At 40.3% G+C, this 16,187-nt stretch overlaps 1 long non-coding RNA gene across 1 annotated transcript; it reads right to left on the bottom strand.

The window, feature by feature from the left end:
* Window positions 1-106: 106 nt before the first annotated feature.
* Window positions 107-5,154, bottom strand: LOC145532405 (uncharacterized). Its single transcript, XR_014073205.1, has 2 exons — window positions 5,104-5,154; window positions 107-2,481 (listed from the first exon to the last, which is right to left on the bottom strand). It is a non-coding gene; the product is annotated as an uncharacterized LOC145532405 (long non-coding RNA).
* Window positions 5,155-16,187: the final 11,033 nt, after the last annotated feature.

Genomic DNA, 16,187 nt, shown 5'->3' with positions numbered 1-16,187 from the left:
TGCTGCCCGGCGCCCCGCAGACACCCTCCGATCAACCCCGTGGCTCTCAGTTCTTGGGACCTGGAAGGTCAACCCCGCGGGCAGCAGATGGTCAAGGAAACCTGGGTGTTTTCTTTGCAGTTTTATTATTTGTATTTTTAATTATTCAAGTAAAATCTGAATACATTCTTGTAAAAAAGTAAAATCTCTAAGCAAAAAAAAACAACAAACAAACAAAACTCCCACCTTTCTGTTAGCGCTGGAATCATCTGTGAGGAGACTTTTCCAGTGTTAGCTTCCTGGTCTCCATTCTACCAAGTGCTGTTCTCAATTTGCTCTGAACTTTCCAGATCTTACGAATCTACAGAGGAGGAAGGAATTAGTGAACCTGAAAGCAGGAACCTGTGACAAAAAAAAAGATCAATCACTGGTTCTTTGCAAAGTTCAATAAAATGAAGACGGTTCATCACGTATGAGTAAGAGAAACAAGAGGGAACCCACATATAAACATCAGGAATAAAACCAGGCAACTGTATCCAATATCCTATAATAAACCACTTTGGGAAAGAATATATATGTATAACTCACTTTGCTGTGCAGCAGAAATTTATACAACATTATAAGTGAACTATATGTCAAGAAAAGAAATTTTAAAAAGAATAAAAACATAGTTACAGGTAGAGAGCAGACTTTTAAAAAATTTAGGCACTGTTATTCATCATTTGGCTTGAAAATCTACTTCTAAGGGGGAAAATGAATTGCCCAAATTACTCCAGATATTTTATTTACACCCCAAAGTATTATTTTTCCTTACCTGTTTGCTGGATGCAGTATATGTTAAATGCCCACTGTAGAAAATTGTAGGGGAACTTGGTTCCTTTTCTCATGGAATTACTCTGTTCTTAGGAGACAAGACAGGTTCAAGTGCATAGAATTTCTAATCTAAAAATGAGCTCTTTTAGAAATTAATTTAGCTTTTAGAAGCTTCTGTAGTGGATAAACCATGATATCAGAGAGAGAAATTTTCTCAAGAATCACTGACTTTTAATGCTTTCTTAGACAATTATTAGTTAATCCAATTCCAGGCTGAAGAAAATCAGCATCACTGGGTAGTTTCTTAACGGGTAACCCCAAACAACCACGAAAACCATGGCCACCCTTTATTCAGAGCTCACTCTGTGCCAGACATAGGCGTTAACATATTTGGTTCTCACAATGAGGCTAAGGCTGGATACTATCATTATACCCATTTTATAGATGGCAAAACTGAGGTATAGAGAGGTTGCCCCGAGGTCACACAGCTTTGAGTGGCAGAATGGAGATTCCTGTGGGGAATGGCTATGACTGCTTCGGATGTCACAGACTGTACCTGCTGCCGTAAGAAAATGCAGCTCTTTCTCTCCTTATCACATCTGAACTGGAAACCTCACAATTTCACCCTGGACAGTGCACCTGTCTTACCTGAACGGCCCTTAGCAAGAACAGGAGTTTAAAGGAGGAAAAACATCACATGCCCTCAGGAAAGATGACTAAAGGATTTCAGGAAACTGAGGGAGTGGCAGCGAGGGTGAGGTTTACCTAACTAGACAGTTTATGCAGTAAGACTAGAAAGCTCTTCCTTAGCCCAGACCTGCACTTCACAAACATCCATACTAATGAACAATTGTCATCGTTACCATTATTGTTATTATTACTCCATTTATCCGTCCTTAATTGAAAAAAAACAATGCCTTTTCTCCTTTCTCCCTCTTTTCTCTGCCCTCCCCCCCAAAAAATCCTCTGACTGACTACGTGTCAATCCAGTCAAAAGGCCTGCCTGGCTGTGAATACCATATCTGCATTCCAAAGGAGAAAAATTATATGTGCCCCAGCTATGCTCCTGGGGCTCCGGATCCTTCTAAATTCACCTCCTCCCTGCCCTCCTCCCCCTCCCCCTGGGGAGCTCTTTTCACTGTCCTTCCTCTGTCCGCCCATTCCCCACAGAGAGAAAGCGGGCTCGGGAGAAGCCTGTGGGGCCCAGGCCCGGAGCCCCTGCAGGCCCCTTCACCGAGCGTTCTGCAAGGGCAGGACAGCCACGCCCGCAGCGTTCCCTGGGGCCCTGAACCCCTCCAGGGCCGGGACCGAGCGCTGCCTTCTTTTGTGTAACATTCAATAAATACCTGTTCCTCCACGGAGAAATTTTTCAAATACTCTAGTAACAGAAAACAGAAAATACGCTGTGAGAAAGCCATCTTGGGTTTACTTTACACAAGAATGGAATTACTGTTTTGTTTGGGTTGGTTTTGGTTTTGGTTACTGAAAGTTTCTAGGTGTGTGTGTATTTACCTGCAACAGAGTCCCCTGAAATGAGCTGGGGGAGGAGAGGGAAGTCTTTGAAAGGCTCCTTATTGCTGTTAACTGTTAAGTCGTGTGTGTCTCCCTTCCGACATGATAAGAAAAACACAAACCATTTTCTTTTCTTGAAACCATAACTCCAGTGGCTTTTTAAATAGCTGAACTTCTCTGTGGGCAGAAGAAAGAAAAAAAAAAATCACCTGCATTTACTTCATGAGCTCCGTAGAGTTTTAGACACGTTATAACAGCTGAGGTTTTATTTTGTTATTTTAAGTGAATCAGATGCTTTCAGATGCTTCAGAAATCCCTCTATGGGTAGTGAGATAATTCCATCTGACCTTTCCAAATTCTTAATAATACTGCAAGTTTGGTTGTAAACGTGAAATCGTCAAGAAGCAGGAATGTGGCTGGTCAGTCGGTAGGTCGTGTCCTGCCTGTGTTCTATGATTTCCTTTCTCAGGCTTGTTGTGTTCAGAAGACACACGTTGAGCAACTTGTTTCTGAATTAAAGTATTACTCAATCTGCTTGCTTGCTTAAGAAGAATTACATTAAACCACTGAACTATGTATGTATGAGATCCTGGTTTTGAACGAGTCAGTAATGAACTTTGAAAGTTTGGTCTACCAAGATGAGTCAATGTGATTGATTTATTAATTAGTAAAAGCCATCCTCTGAAATTACCTTGCATTAATCACAGTTCATGCAAAATATATTCAATTATTCTGAGGATGGAGGTTTGACAAACTATCCCTTCTTCAGAGACCACAGTCAATTTTAATAACTCTTGCTGGATAAATCATTCATGTTCAGCCTAAAATGATGAGTGGTTGAGGAAATTCCCAAAAGTACAAGGGAGCCATTCTGGCAAAGATGAAAACTATGCAAAACAGAGACAGGGAGGAGGGATGAACCGGAAATGAGGTTCTGACAATTCTGGATATTCTAGTATCTGCTGCCGCTTGCAGTAAAGGGATCGACTCTAATCGGATTCTCTCGAGTCAGAAGCTGGTGAAACTGGACAGAAAACGGGCAGGAAACCCCGGCTGCCAGAACCCAGCCTTTCAGTGAAAGCTGGCTAATGCCTGTCCAGGGCAAAAATAAACGGATTCGGGACTTCCCTGGTGGTCCAGTGGCTAGGATTCTGTGCTCCCAATGTAGGGGGCCCGGGTTCAATCCCTAGTCAGGGAACTAGATCCCTCATGCCACAATTAAGACCCAGTGCAGCCAAATAAATATTTTTTAAAAATAGTAACAAATAAACTGATTCATTGGTGGAAAAGTGGAGCTGTCTAGTCACAGCTGGATGTGGATGTCCTATTTTGCATGATCCAAATCCTAGCTCTCAAAATCAGACACATTTAGATAACTTAAAATCATGTCTCCCAATGAACCCACTTTACAGATGAGAAAATGGAGCCCCTTCAGGTGCAGAACAGAATCACACGGTAAATCCAGAGCCTGCATCCAAAGACACTAGAGCATGCTAAATAGCCTTTCTCAGTCTAAATTTCTCTTTAATCATCAGAGGTGGAATAAACAAAATTGTGTGATTTCTGATTCTCAAGTGCTATGTTTTTGGTATCTTGATTCCCAATCTATTTTCTGAACAATCTCACTGAGCCTAAGTACTTGTGACTGTATGAACATATAAAAATATATGTGTATGTGAAAGTATATACTTCAAGAAATAGGAACAAAGTTTTGAAGATTCAGATTTAAAACAACTTAAAACAACTTATGTATGACAATTTTAAAAACAAATGTCTAATATGTTCACTTCCTATTATTGCATGTGGGTTTTTTGACCTACTGACTATATAAGAAAAAAAAAGGGGGGAAGCCAGATATGCTGGAGATTTAAAATTCTCTACTTTTGTGATACAGTGAAATTGATTAGAGATATGGGGAAATAGTGGAGTGTTTTTAATCCTCCTACTTTTATCACAAAGATTGAAATCTCTCTAGATTTTATTAGAAAAAAATGTAGCAGCTTGGGCAAACTCAAGTAACAAAACAGTGAATTTTAGTGAGTTCACTTCCTAAAGATAGTTCACTGCTGGTGGAGTGTGGTTCCTGAATAATCTTGAGAGCCAAGTGATTAATCAGAAATGAAGGGACTTCCAAGCAGTCCAGTGGTTAAGACTCTGTTCCTAATGCCAGGGGAGCGGGTTCGATTCTTGGTCAGGGAACTAAGAGGCCACATGGCAAGGTCAAAAATTTAATAAAAAAATAAAGAAGAAAGAAATGAAGTCATGAATAGAATTCAGGGAGGTTTTAAGAAGAGGCAGACAATGTCCAGAGATAATGTTATTGGAGGAACCCTTTCCCTTCTTGATATGTTTGACATGTTACAAAGTAAAGGAGGAAATACTCTTGAGTATTAAGGCCCTCTCCAGGAGTTCGGATTACTACAAGAGAGAAGGGGGCGGGAGAGACAGCCCTGCCCTGCGTAGACCGGGAGAATGCTATCTGCACAGGCCCTGGAAAACAAAGGAAGCTTCCATATTTAGAAGCAGGAGAAATTTGGGAGGACAACCCTTGCAAATGAGTTTACTGCTTCCTTTACTTTGAAACTCTTGACCTCTTGAGCACTCCCCATGTAGCAGGCTTCAGTTCAGCAATTAAGGAAATAAAACCCAAAGCTGGGTGATCCCTGAGCTCTGCTTGGTCTCTGCCTCTCCCTTCTGACCCAGGATCCTCGCTGAGCATCAAAAAGGAGAGCAGGTTTTCTGGGTTCCTTGTTTAAATGCAGCAGTACCATGAACAAAATGCATAGCGGGGAGTGCTACCTCTTAGGATGAATTTCCAGAGCAGTTGATCTTCGCTGAACTTTTTCCTTTGGTTCTGAAAGCCTCTGGGGAAGTTGATAAAGTTATGATTTATCATTTTGTAAGGGACATTCCAAAAAAGCAGTTTGTTTAATTTTTTTTTTTTTAAGACAAGTAAAGGTCATGGAGACCAACACAGTTTTTAATCTAGCTTCTTGAGGGTTGTTTTGAAAAGAGGGATATTTAAAGAAATTTGGAATCTTTTGATATATCTGTTGAGAATACATGGTTTGAAAAAATAATTTTGACTATATAATAATACCTAAATGCATTGCAATTGTTTTTAAAAAAGTCACTATGTAGTAAAAGGTTTATGAAAAAATGGATTTCATAAGGGGCATCCAAAACAAACCCAAGGATATCGTCATCGAACATGTTTAAAGCTAGGTCAAGGGAACAGTGGTAACTTTCCAAGGAGAAACACTGGGAATTCTAAAACCAGATTCTCAGTTCTGGCCCACACGTGCTATATGCTTGAGCTACTTTTTTTTTTTTAATTGAATTTTTAGCAACCAGCTGAGGCCTCTGTTTCCTTCAAGTATGAGACAATCCCAGTTACTTCCTTCTGCTCCCTCCCTCTGTGGGCCCGGAGGGCAAACGGAGAAATGTTTCCCTGTGAGCACAGACAGCAGTGTGAGAACCGCTGGTCTCCCCAGTCTCCGGTGGATCTTCTCTCAATGTTAATATGTATCAGTCCCCCCTCACTCCTAGGAGAGGAAGCATTAGTTGCTTTTCAGCTCTGGCTTTGCAAACCCTTGCCTGGCTGGAAAGATCTACCTGCTGCAAAATAGAAATGGCATTTTAAGAATGCTTGTTTGCTGCGTGCGGAACACCTCTAAATGCCACAATAGCTCTTGGATTTCTCCTTCCCAATTTAATCTTTCATGGAGCTTTTCCAGAAATGCAGTGAACCTGCCACGTGCTCTTTAACAATAAAAATATAAAAACAGAACATGAAAGCCCTAAAAACTTGAAGGATCCCCGGGCAAATCACTCTATAAAGAAGCCTTTGAAAATAAAACAAGCAAAACGCCACCTTCAGAGATGAATTACAGGGGGTTGATATTGAGAACTACATAATGCTGGCATGATCTTGATAACCAGCAAAACTGAATTAGTCTCAGTTTGAAAACTCACAGTTAAAGAAGCAAACGGAAAAAAAAAAAATCTACTGTGAGAAGTGTTTAAACATCAGTCACTGTGAAAAAGGGTATGAAAATAAAACCAAAGAAATGGAAGAATTGCTCTCCCAGTGCAGAGGGAAAGCCTACCCAAATGACGAACTCTCACGTGGGGATGTCCCAAAAACATTCTTAAGTCTGTTTCCTTTGATCACAAAGGATAGACAGAAGCCCAAGTTTGTGTCTGTCCTGGTTGGTCATGTTCCCTCTTCCCTAAAGTAATTATATGCCACATCCATGAAGCAATGTGTCTAATGCCTTAATGTTCCGAGCACAAAGACAAGTGTGGTCACGTGACGTTGCTATATTTAGAAAAGGACTCGGTTTTCTGTTTTGCTCAACCTTTACAGTTTTCTGCTCTGAAGAAAGGAGTTTCAAACGTACATTGATTTTTTCATATCGTGAATGAACTGAATAAGCACCTGTTTTCAACTGCCAACGTACGTATTTTTTTAAAAGGGGAAAAAGAAGTCTATATACTCTTAATTCAACATGAGAGGTATAATTTTTTCCCCTGCTTTCTTCCAAAGAACATAAATAGAAACGCACAGTGGTAATATTTACCAAATTTTATCAGTGCTAACGAAGGTACTTAACTAAACAAGCAACAATGTGGAATGTGATAATATTCCAAAGAAATTTAGATGAAAATATTCCCCCCCACTCTCCCCAAAATAATAATAATCTTGGGAAAAACTAGCTCATGTAATTAGGCAAAGTGACTGAAAAATTAACTCTAAGCAGGATAATAATTTATTAGTTACAGAAATGTGTGTGACTCTTTTCTCACAAAATGTCTGAAAATAGTAATAGTTTAAAAAATGGATAGTTTTTTTTTAAGTTAAATGTCATAAACCTCAGTTGAATACAACAAGCCCAACCCCTTTGAAAGAATGGACATTCTGTCTATGGGAATCATCCAAACATTTTTCTGCTGTTGACAATCAGACTTATTAAATTAGTGGGTTAGGATCAGGCATCCATATGTACAGAATGCCCTAACTCAGTCAGGATGAATTAAGACCCGCCTCCTAAAGATGGTGACTGTTGAGTTACCTATCCAGGATAGACTCAGGACAGGCACTCAATATATAAGTGTATCTTAATAATGCTCCATTGCATCAAAATGATGTCAGGTTCTTCTAAAAATATTCCAGGTTATCCCTGGTGGGATTCCATGGGCACTGCTGTTTTAATTAAGAAAATGTCCACCCAAGTCTCCCTTATTTTTGTATCATTATAGCTTTCCATCTGCCTTTCTCTAGGACATTTGTTGTTGTTTTACATAATTTCCGTTGCTATTTATGAGCAGAGACTCTTTTCAATTGTAGCCTGAATTCTTCCATTTCTCATTCATTCATTATTTTTTTCATTCGGTGATCACTGATAAACTGAATTCTAGGTGCTCAGGGATCCTAGAATTTCGGTTGTATGAGTTAGTCAAAATTTCCAAGAAAATGGTTATTTAAATACTCAATTGCTTGGAAATAGATAATCTATAACACACTCATTATGCTTCATTGCCATGGTTTGGGGTGACCCAGTAGTAGTTTTTACACTTTAACATAATTGAAATTAGCCTGCATTTTGCAATTGATGGCATATTGTCATTACACTAGGAAGCCTTTCTTTCTTCATAGTCCATAAAACAGTAACGGAACATCTTCAAGTGGCGATATTTCAGGTCTGACAAAAGGCTGTAACTGTCTCCTTCAGTTTTTGGAATTATTTTGGTATTATTGCTTGAATAGTTCTTCCACAGTGGACTTCCGTAGGACAGATAACTGTTGAAAACAATAAAATGATAATAAGTACTATTTACTGAGCGCTTCCTAGGTGTCAACCACTGATATGAATTCCCTTCACAGTTAATCTTCACAAAGCTCTGAAAGGTTATTGTTTGGGATTTTGTTTTTGTTTTTTGTTCATTTGTTCATTTCCTTTGGGTAGATTCTATAAGCTTAACAGTTAGGTCAAAAGGAATATTTATGTAAAATGTTAATATATATTGTCTCATTTATTACCTCCAAAAAGTTAACTAATTTACACTTTGCAGTATGCGCCTTCCCCAACTTCTGCAAATCTTAGAGTGCAAGATGATATTTCATTGTTATTTTAATTTACGTTTCTTTGATTACTAATCTGGCTGAAGAGCTTTTCCTATGTTTTGGGGGGGCAGTTTGTTTCTTTTGAAATTGCTCTGTCCATGAGTCTTTATTTGGGGGAGAGGGAAGATTACTTCTCTCACTTTGAATTGATATATTAGAGTCAGTTCTACTGACACTTCTTTCTGTAGAGGGAGAAACAGCATTTGCCTGTCGTTCCTCACGCGCCTCACCCGAATCTCAGTCCTGTCTTTACTTAAAGGTTTGATGACTGGTTCAGCATGGCACTTTTTGACATGAATTTGATTTTTTTTAATATTGTGTTAAATAATATATATCGCAATCACTCAGACCCAGAAAGTTTGATGTACTCCCTGAATTTTTAATTTTTATTTTATGTTGGCATATAGTTGATTTACAGTGTTGCGTCAGTTTCAGGTGCACACAGAGTGATTCAGTTATACATATAAATAGATCCATTTTTTTTACATTCTTTTCCCATATAGATTAATGCAGAATATTGAGTAGAGTTCCCTATGGTATGCAGCAGGTCCTTGGTGATTATCTATTTTATATTAGACTCTGAATTCTTAAGGGCACCCTGCTTCCTTCATAACATTTGTCAGGATTAGTAATAATGAACTTGTTTGTTCACTTGTCAGCCTCTCCCTAGTAAAATATTACAAGCTCCAGGAAGGCAGGGAGCTAGTTAGCTCATTGACCACTGTATCACCATCAATTGGAACAGAACCAGCTTATACCTCCTTTCAGCAAATTGCTGAATTCAGGCTTAGTCAAGTGGTGTTAGATATTGGGAATGGAGCTGTGAACCAGCTTCTGTCTTCATGGGTTATAGCCTTTGCATAAACAAGTAAAAAATTAAATAAAGCAAGATGATATTGGTTGAATGAGCACTATTAACACTGTTTCCTGCACCAATTGAAGAATAAGTGGGTAATGCAAAACAACTGGCTAGTTCCCAAACTGCTTTATATTTGGCTTTAAAAAGAATGACTACTTAGAGCTAGGGACTTCCCTGGTGGTCCAGTGGTTAAGGCCCCACCCTTCCAGTGCAGGGGGCCACAGGTTTGATCTATGGCTGGGGGGGGTACTAAAATCACACGTGCCTCACCCTGTGGTCAAAAAATTAAGGGGAAACTAAACTGATTTTATATATATATATTTTTTTTTTTTTCAAGTACTTTGGGCTAAAAGTCTTGGTTGTCTTTGTTCCTTTTTGTCTTGTATTAATGGTAAAAATAAGTGGAAAGACCCAGTAACTGGCAGCAAAGCAGGGCAGCCCACAGTCAATCTGCAGATTGGGGAAATCAGCTTGTTTTTACAAAGGTACTGTGGGGAAGCCACAAGGCTGATGATTCTCTTGGGAATCCCTGGTGAAGTTCTGTGTGGGGAGTAACATTCCTCCCTTAAAAACAAAATATCCATTGAGTGTGCTTAACAGGCCCACGCTGGGACAGCAGCCTACTTGCAGCTCCGACTTTCCGCGGGGATGACGAGCTGAGACACTTCCTCCCATTCTTTTCCTGCCCTGCTTCCCACCTTCCTCCACCCTAACAGGGCTGCGTCAAATTGGATCCAGTATTTTAGTCTATTTTGTGTCTCCTCCAAAAAAACCAAACTTAAAAAACACATTATTTGAAGTTTGCATCTTGTATTTACATTTTATCTTATAATCACTGTTCAAAAATAATAAAAGATTGAAGAGATGGAGAATTCCCTGGCGGTTCAGTGGTTAGTGGTCTGTGCTTTCAACGACCAGGGCCAGGGTTCAATCTCTGGTCTGGGAACTAAGAACCCACAAGCTGCACAGTGTTGTTAAAAAAAAAGCACAAATTAAAAACAAAAAAATTCAAATATTATATAATTTCTTGTGTACTAACAAAAACGGTAGAATACCATAAAAGGAAATTGGGATCCTTGTAAATTGGAAGTGTGCCTTAAGTTTTATTATTAACCAGTTGCCTCTGAATGCTATGTCGTAACCATCATGTTTTATCACTAATAATAGCTAACTTTATTTTTTATAGAGCACCTAATACGTGCAGGGTCTCTGCTAGACCTGGGAAAAGAAAGAAGGATCGATGCGAACCGATGTCTGCTCTTGAATCATGTCACATATCAACATTGGTGTCCTTCTCTAGGGGTAAGGGACTGGATGCTGTAGGCCAGGAATCACCACAGTTACTGGAAGAAGTCGGCGCACATTTTAGGCTCTGAGAGCCATACAGCCTGTCTCCACTACCAACCTGCGGTGGGAAAGCAGCCCCAGACGGTCCCTATAGGAAGGGACACTGCGGCGTTCTAAGAGGACTTCATCTATGAGGCAGGCGGCTGCCGGGACCGGCCCTGGGCAGCAGGCTGCTAAGCCCGCTGCCCCAGTGCTCACTCAGGGGCACCGCGCACCCCGGGGGCCAGCGCAGCGATCGTTCCCGCCGTGTCCTTTCATTAGGGGACACGCAGCCAGTGCCTGTGGACCCTGGGCTTTGAGGCCTTTCCCGGGACGGAGACGAGTCAGGAACCGTGCGGACCCTGGGGCCGCGGTCGCAGGTTCGGAGCCCGGCCCGCCCCTCGCTGCCCGCGAGCCCGCAGGCGGACCGGCCCGCCCCGCCCGGCCCGGCGCCCCTCCAGGCCCGGCGCCCCTCCCCTCCCCGGCGCCCCCCCCCACCTCTCCCCTCCCCCTCCCCTCTCCCCTCCCCCCCTCTCCCCTCCCCCTCTCTTCCCCTCCCCCACCTCTCTCCTCCCCACCCCCCTCTCCTCCCCTCCCCCACTCCCTCCCCCCTCCCCCACACCTCCCTCTCCCCCTCCCCTCCCCTTCTCCTCCCCTCCCCCATCTCTCCCCTTCCCTCCCCCCTCCTCCCCCCACCCAAGCTCAGTCGTCTGACCTGCTCTCTTCGATCCACTTGCCTCCTTAGACAACACCACTCCCCTCACCTGGCTTCTATATTTCTTCAGAATTGTGTTTCCACCTGAAACGTGCGTTAAATCATCATTCGCTTGTTATTTGCTCACCGTGGTGAGAATCTGTTACACGGAGGTGGAGATTTATTTCTATTCACTGTGTCCGTAACAGTGCCAAGCAAAAGGAAGTCTTCAAAACATACCTGATGAACGAGTGAATGAATGAATGAACAAGCAAGCAGGCCAGATGGGGTGGTTCTGAACTAGAGTCCATGCCCCATGCAAAGTGGGTACTTCATACTAGGTTCCTCCTGCTTGAGCTCAGAGGGAATCTAGGAACATCTTGCAGTTTTTCATGTTAAGCCAAAAATCTGGATTTTATCATGTAAAGTCTCCAGGTTATTTCATTTATTTTATTAGAAATACTCTTTTATTATCTCACGTGCAGTAAACGTGCATTTTGTAAGCACCTGTGAGCGCGCAGTGAGCTAATGGCCCTAAAATACAAAGAACCGGGCCTAGTGCCTAGGCATGTGCTTGCTCTTCTTTTCCCCCCAGCTTGAATGAGGTGTAATTGACAAATAAAGTTGTGGTGTATTTAAAATGTGCAGTGATTATTTGATACTGTATACATTGTCAAATGAGTCCCATAATCAATTTTTTCAATTTTTAATTAAAAAAATATTTTTACCTCACTAAACAGCATGTGGGATCTTCGTTCCCCTACCGGGGCTGGAACCTGAGCCCCCTGCAATGGAAGCGTGGAGTCTTAACAGCTGGACAGTCAGGGGAGACCCAGAGTCCCCAGATCAATTAACTGACACGTCCGTCACATGACGGTTACCTGCTGTAGTTGTGTGTGTGTGAACTTTAAGATTTCCTCTCTTAGCAAAGTTCGAGTATATAATACAGTGTTATTGCTATAGTCATCATGCTGAACAGATCATCAGAACTTATTCATCTTACAACTGAAAGTTTGTGGCCTTTGGCTGACATTCTCCCACTTCCTCCAGCCCCTGACAACCACCATTCTACTCTCCATTGCTATGAGTTCAGCTTTTTATTTTTTAATTCTGTGTGTAAGTAGTGCCATATAGTATTTGTCTCTGTCTGGCTTTTCCTCCCTTATTGACTGCATAGTGTTCCATTGTGGAAATAGACCATCATTTATGTAACCAGTTCACTAATGATAAATATTAATTTTGTTTTCAATTTTCTGCTGTTAAAATGTTACCATGAATATCTTTGCCTTTATATATTTGTACACATGTAGGGATGAATTTACAGATTAAATGCCCAGAAGTGAAATTTGTGAATTAAAGAGTATGAACAGTTTACATTTCAATAGATTGCACCCATAGGCCTTCCAGAAAGCTCCAAAAAGTCAAGGCTAGTTTATCCACTAAATGTATGTGTCCATTTCCATAGAACTCCATTAACTCTAGGGAGATTATCCATTAAAAAATATGTTTTGTACTTTAAAAAACAGTTATATGTTTGTTGAAAAGTCATTTTCTCAGTGATAGACTAATGTTCCATTGAATAGAAGCACAATTTATTTATTTTCTCCAGATTTGAGTACTCAGTTGATTTTTATTTTGAACGGAAGGGTTTTTTTTTTTATTTTTTAAGCAAGTACAAATATTTTTCATAATTGTGACAAATCAGTGACAGATTTTTTTTAATGTTAAAAAATATTTATCATCTTTACATTGGATTTGTGTTTAATCAGTGTTTCTATAAAATGGTCTTCCTCCAGAGCAGCCTTCTTTTTTTTTTTTTTTTTTTTCCAAAATACTGTAATATTTATTTGGCTAGCATCAAAAAAACAAGCAGAATACAAAAAGTAAATAAATATAATTTTAATCATAGACCTCAACATTTCCTTGCAGGTAAACTAATTAAAAAAAACTCATCAAATATATTGCTGTTGTTTAGTCACTAAGTTGTTATCCAATTCTTTTGCTACCCTACCCACATGGACTGTAACCTGCCAGGTTCCTCTGTCCATGGGATTTCCCAAGCAAGAACACTGGAGTGGGTTGCCATTTCCTTCTCCAGAGCAGCCTTCTTGACTAGACACTAGGCCCATGAAAAAAGTTTTAATGTCTTTTAAAACCAGAAGAAACAAGTGACCTTTTAGGTTGAAGAAAATGTTTTACTATTTAATGTTAATGTATTTATTTTTATATCAATGCAGTCATCAAATAAAATTTATTTTATTTTTTATGGAGGAAAGGACGAATGAAAGTCTGCATAGCTTTAGCCTGAGTGTGTGTGTGTGTGTGTGTGTGTTCAGTCATGTCCAACTCTTTGCGACTCCATGGACTGTAGCCTGTTGGGATCCACTGTCCACGAAATTCTCCAGGCAAGAGTACTGAAGTGGGTTGCTACTTCCTTCTCCAGGGGCTCTTCCCAACCCAGGGATAGAACTCGTATCTCTTGTATCTCCTGCATTGGCTTCTTTACCAAGAGGGATTCTTCACCACTGCACCACCATAGATCAGCAAGAAGGAAACTGTGACATTCGCAGCAACCTGGTTGGACCTAGTGAATATCATACTAACTGAAGTAAATCAAAGACAAACATCGCACGATATCATTTATGTGGAATATGTGGAATCTAAAAAAAAAGATACAAATGAACTTATTTGCAAAACAGAAATAGACTCACAGACGTAGAAAACTTAGGTTTAGCAAAGGGAGAAGAGGGGAGGAGGGATAACTTAGGTATTTGGGATTAACAGATACACACAACTATATATAAAATAGATAAATGACAAGGACATACTGTATGGCACAGGGAACTATATTCAGTATCTTATACTCATCTATGATGGAAAAGTGTCTGAATCACTTTGCTGTATCTTGGAGGAGGGAACGGCAACCCACTCCAGTATTCTTGCCTGGAAAATTCCATGGACAGGGGTGCCTGGTGGGCTACAGTCCATGGGGTCACAAAGTCAAAATGACTGAATACACACACACTGTACACCTGAAGTACTATAAATCAACTATATTTCAATTAAAAAGTTAAAAAATAAAAAACCCAAAACCACATGGATCCAATCTGGTTGCTTCCATATAGAACATGTGGAATAAAAGTAGCAACTTGTATCTCAGTGTGTAAAATGTTGAGATAGTTTTTCATTAATTATGACCAATTTTCAATTCTGAAATGTAACTAAATAAAGGAAGATGAGAAATGTTTCACATCACTTTTTTGTAAAGAATGATGAACCTCAGGGTCTGTCTGTCATTGGCCTTCACCAAAACCTTGAGAAGGAAATAAAATACACATTTTTCATTTTTTAGATTGCCATGTTTTATTTTTATTGTTTGGCATCTTTTTGTAGCTAATAGGTATGTTCTGTGTTCAACCCTCCTGCACATTGCTTAATGTGATGTTTTTTTGTTTAAATAAAACTGTATTTCATTAGAAAAATCCAGGTATATTTTATTTTTACAACTTTGGATTTATCCTGAACATTTTTGGATTTTATTCATTCACTCATCCAACACATTTAAGTGCAACCATGTTTTAATCGCAAAAAGTTTCAGTGCAAAACAAGAAGACAGCCTGGCGAGGCCCATCTGAAAGCAGATGGTCAGATGTGAATGATGAAAACTCATAAATTTGCAGGTTTCTTTTAAAGATTAAATTTGGAGGCTGAGTTCCCAGCGTCAATCATTTGCAGTTGGACAGAGGAAAAAGAGAGCCGGAACAGAGCCGCTGGGAGGAGGCTGAGCTGGGCATGGGGACCTCTGAAGGCAGGACTGGGCTGAGGAACTGCCCCGAGCAGGGAACTCGCTTAATGACCCGCCTCCTCCCGGGTGAGTGTGAACACTTTCGGTTACAGTGTTGCGGTGAATCATTTCCTTCCAAGGCTCAGGGTGATCACTCACACCAGCACCTTCACTAGATTTTAACACGTATGAACAGAAAAGGTTCCTCATTCCAGCAATGCAAAACAAATTACATAAGAAATATGTTCTTTTTCTCTTTTTACAAAATTTTCATTTCATATTGGAGTATAGTGGATGAATGGTAGTTGTGTTAGTATAGTTAGCATAGTATAGTTGTGTTAGTTTCAGGTATATGAAGTGACTCAGTTACACATATATGTGTATCTGTTCTTTCTTAGATTCTTTTCCCGTTTAGCTTATTATGGAGCAGAGTTCTCTGTGCTACAGAGGACATCCTTGTGGGTTATCCATTTTAAATATAGCAAGAAATATGTTCTTAAAAAAAAAAACAAATCCACATAAAAGTGTAATGACTGGAAGGAGAAATTATGTATAAGAAAACAAATCTCAGGAAAAAAAAAAGGCTTGTCCAAGAAATGGACAAGCTCTTTGCTCTTCTAATTTATAATACTGACATTCCTTTCTGAAGTCAGGAACTGGGGCGGGGAGAAGGGGAGAGCGGGGCGGGGGAAGGGTGCTGGGTACATTTTCCTCTGCTGAGCTTGCAGGATTTCTCTGAGGACGAGTGAGTCAGGACTGGGAATGGTGTGGAAACACTGGCCCTTGTCTATCACTGCTTGCATTACAGGAGGTTTTGGTTGCCAAATCCATACCTTGGTTGTCCTTGACAACCCCTGTAGGTCTTTTTTTAATAGCTGGCTACACGGGTGAAATTACACTGATTACTTAGCAAAGCTTCACCTTTGATCTAGTGATCTAGTTAGGGATGTGTGACAGGGAGAGCCTGTGGCCAGAGAGATCATTAACAAATTAAAAGAAGGGGAAGGCGAAAAGTTGCAGAAATACAGGAAGTCTGAGGTTTGTCAGTTGTTGAAACATTTGATACTGTCTTTTAAGAGTCACAGAGCTCTAA

This window comes from Giraffa tippelskirchi, chromosome 13, assembly GCF_054371585.1.
Source record: "Giraffa tippelskirchi isolate mGirTip1 chromosome 13, T2T-mGirTip1v1.2.pri, whole genome shotgun sequence".
Classification (NCBI taxonomy): domain Eukaryota; kingdom Metazoa; phylum Chordata; class Mammalia; order Artiodactyla; family Giraffidae; genus Giraffa; species Giraffa tippelskirchi.
This window is presented reverse-complemented; position numbering and strand designations above follow the sequence as displayed.